Raw genomic sequence first — 4,094 nt, forward strand, 5'->3', positions numbered from 1 at the left:
GTGACTCTCATACAAATAAAAAACAAAGAGGTGTGAAAATCTTAACTCATTAGTTAATGAGACAACCTATAAGATGTTATGACCAAATTTAAAAAAAAAAACATTTGAGAAGCCAGGTATTTATAGGAAATGTTAGAATAAGATTATGGAGTTAGAGAAAAAAATTAGTTAATGTTTAAGAAGACAATAAGCCATAATCTTTGAGACCATCTCTTCTAGTATAATTATGTGCATTCCTAACAAACAAAAATCTACACGTTAATCTTTGCTTAAAAATGATAGAAAGCCAAGCCCATCATTACACTGAAAATAGTCTGCTAGCTTTTCTGCCTGCTTCCAACTTTCATATGATATTCTGGCAGAGTGAATGCAGTTTTGCAAGGGAGCAAAGGGTACAAGTGGCCCTGGAAAGGAGAGAGCCAAAAAGTCAGAAAGGAGTTTTGGGAGCCCACAAGCTTTCTTCTGACTTAGGAACATGAGAGACTCTGTAAATAGCCTCCCAAATCAGGAGCAAGCCAGTCCCTAAGAATTGTCCTCCCTACCTGCCCCCATCTCCAAAGGGAGCAGAGGAATGTAGGAACAAAAAAGAGAAGACATCAGGTGAGCCTCCTTCCTCTCCTAGACATGGAGGAAATAATTGCATGGAGCCCAACAAGGAACCCACAGCCAACAGCAGAATTCCAAATACAAAACAGCAGAAAAAGAACCTCTCTCCTGGCTGTACAAGTTCTTTAAAAATTTTGGGACAAGGTGTGGTAGATTAATTGCTCTGGCTTAACTTTGCCACCAGAGGTATTGAAGAAACAAATAAGAGAATAACTGAGCCAGGCGAGATGGAGGTGTAGGTGGAAATACTGTGCCTCCTCGCACAACCAAAATTAAGGACAACAAAGATTTAGAAACAATAACACAACCAGAACAGACAGAAAATTGAACTGTACAGAAGTTCAACAACCATTCAACCAGACTGGTAGGAGGGGTGAAGTCAGCGGCCAGTGGAGAGGGGTAGCCACAGGAAAAGGCAGTGGCTGCCAGACCCAGGAGCACAGGCAGCAGGGGGCTGACCATGGTCACACATTTGCACACAGATAAACTAGGCAAAAACAGGCGGTAAGACAGACCATGAAACCCAGGCTCCAGCCCTGGGAAATAAAGCCTAAAAGCACTGATTGAAAAGGTGCCAAGCAAGACTCCCAGTCTCACAGGAAAATTTGCTGGAGAGACCCACAGGGTCCTAGAATATACACTAGCCCACCCACCCAGGAACCAGCATCAGAAGGGCCCAATTTGCTTGCAGGAAGAGGCAGAGGAGACTGAAATCCTAGAGAGAGTGGAACAAGCGCCATTGTTCCCTCTATGACCCCGCCCACACACACAGCGTCATCCCCAGTGACTGGGTGACCCCACCCTAGTGAACACCTAAGGCTCTGCCCTTCATACATAACAGGCATGACAAGACAAAAAAAAAATGGCCAAAACAGAAGAACATATCAAAGCTCCAGAAATACATAATACAACTAAGCGACCAAGAGATAGCCAACCTATCAGATGCAGAGTTAAAAACACTGGTAATCAGGATGCTCACAGAATTGGTTGATTTTGGTCACAAATTAGATGAAAAAATGAAGGCTACACTAAGTGAAATGAAGGAAAATGAGCAGGGAACCAATAGTAATGGGAAAAAAAACTGGGACTCCAATCAATGGAGTGAACCAGAAGGAAAAAAGAAACATCCAATCAGAAAAGAATGAAGTAACAAGAATTCAAAAAAATGAAGAGAGGCTTAGGAACCTCCAGGACATCTTTAAACGCTCCAACATCCAAATTATAGGGGTACCAGAAGGGGAAGAGGAACAGCCACAAGTGGAAAACTTTTTTTAACAAATAATAAACAAGAACTTTCCCAATCTGGCAAAGGAAATAGACTTCCAGGAAGTCCAGAAAGCTCAGAGAGTCCCAAAGAAAGGGAACCCAAAGAGGAACACACTGAGGTACATCATAATTATGTTACCCAAGATGAAAATGAAGGAGAGAATCCTAGAAGCAGCAAGAGATAAGGGGATAGTCACCTACAAAGGAGTTCCCATCAGACTATCAGCTGATTTCTCAAAAGAGACCTTATAGGCAAGAAGGGGCTGGAAAGAAGTGTTCCAAGTCATGAAAGGCAAGGACCTACATCCAAGATTGCTCTATCTAGCAAAGCTTTCATTTAGAATGGAAGGGCAGATAAAGTGCTTCTCAGACAAGGTCAAGTTCAAGGAGTTCATCATCACCAAGCCCTTATTTTATGAAATGTTAAAGGGACTTATTTATGAAAAAGGAGATAAAAAAATACGAACAGTAAAAAGACAGCAAACTCAGTTATTAACAACCACACCTAAAACAAAAGCAAACTAAGAGGACAGCTAAAACAGGAGCAGAGCCACAGAAATGGAGATCACATGGAGGGTTAGCATCAGGGGAATGGGAGGAGAAAGGAAGGGAGGAAATACAGAGAATAAGTAGCATAGACAGTAGGTAGAAAATAGACAGGAAAAAGGCAAGAGTAGTATGGGAAATGTAGAAGCTAAAGAACTTATGACAAATGGACATGAACTAAAGGGGGGATTGTGGGGGGAGGGCTTGTGCAGGGTGGAGCAGAATGAGGGGGGAAGGGGACAACTGTAATGGCATAATCAATAAAATACATTATAAAAAAAGAGAGAATAACTGACAACTCAAGGACTCTAAGAAAGTGGGAAGGGAAGCCCAACTAGAGCAGAAGTGGAAGTCACCTTTGATTATGGTGAAATGGGGTAAGACACCCTTCACTGATGGGAGAGAGTGAGGAAAAGAAAGAACCTCTCACGGACAGATTCATAAGGTAATGGGAAGAACAAGAAGTTGGAATTCCCAGATCATTGTTCCTGCCTTCTTTATGAAGATGGAGGGTGAGATAGTAAGGGACTGGGCTTAAGAAGATTGATGTTTTAGGCCGAACTGTGTCCTCTCTGTCAAAGTCATATGATGAAGTCCTAACCCTTAGTACCTCAGAATGCAAGAGTCTTTAAAGAGGTAATTAAGGTTAAATCATGTCATTGAGGTAAACTCCAATTCTATATGACTGGTTTCCTTGTAAGAATAGGAGTTTAGGACACAGATATACTTGGAGGAAAGACAACATGAAGATAGTGAGAAGGCAACCATCTTAAAGCCATGGATAGAGGCCTTGGAAAAGATCAACCCTGCTGACACTTTGCTTTCAGGCTTCTAACCTCCAGAACTATAAGGAAATAAATATTTGTTGTTTAAGCCACTTAGTCTGCAGTCCTATGTTATGGCAGCTTGAACATGTTAATAAAATTGGTGAAGGTTTAAATACATGTTGTGGGAAAAGAAAGACAGTCTCAAATAGAACTACGAGATATTAAAAGTCAAACTATATTGCAAGCCATAATTTCTCCAGTTTTCCACAACAACTGAGTTATACTTTAAAAAAACAAAACAAAACATTTGGACTGATTCAGCACAAGGGTTTTCCCACAGAGGTAAAGTGGAAAAACAGTGAGAAAAAACTGAGAACACTTATACAAAAGAGATTTAAGTTCTGTATTGTGCAATCTAAGCTATACAAGAGGGGAAATAAAGGAAGAGAAATTAATATATTAGGACAAATTGGAAGAGTCAGGGAACAGGGATTCTCTATAATATTGAAAAACTAATGTAATAAGAAGCAGAGCAGAAAGTGGTAGAAGAACAGGAACTTGTGGCTGGAGAGTAGGATGTGTACATTTAATATTTCAAGGTGAAAGAGACTATGATGGTGACAAGTCGAAGTTATCACTGTATTTAAAAGTGGCTGATATGAAGTTGAGCTGAAGGTCACTAGAATGGATGATGTCAAATAATTTTAAGGTTAAATATTGAATTAAGTAAACAATATAATCACCCAGATTAAGGGTGGGACTTGGAGTAAATAGGAATCCTGTGAGCCAGTCTTCCATGAATGAAGGGAATGGCCAAGCTACACATTTCTCTGACCTGAGTATATGTCTTTCCCTTTTGCCTTTCATACTGTGAGCCTTGGCTTTTGCTCAGTTCACTCCCATGGTACT

This window comes from Artibeus jamaicensis, unplaced genomic scaffold (genome assembly GCF_021234435.1).
Source record: "Artibeus jamaicensis isolate MK-2021 breed Jamaican fruit bat unplaced genomic scaffold, CSHL_Jam_final contig_887, whole genome shotgun sequence".
Taxonomy (NCBI): Eukaryota; Metazoa; Chordata; class Mammalia; order Chiroptera; family Phyllostomidae; genus Artibeus; species Artibeus jamaicensis.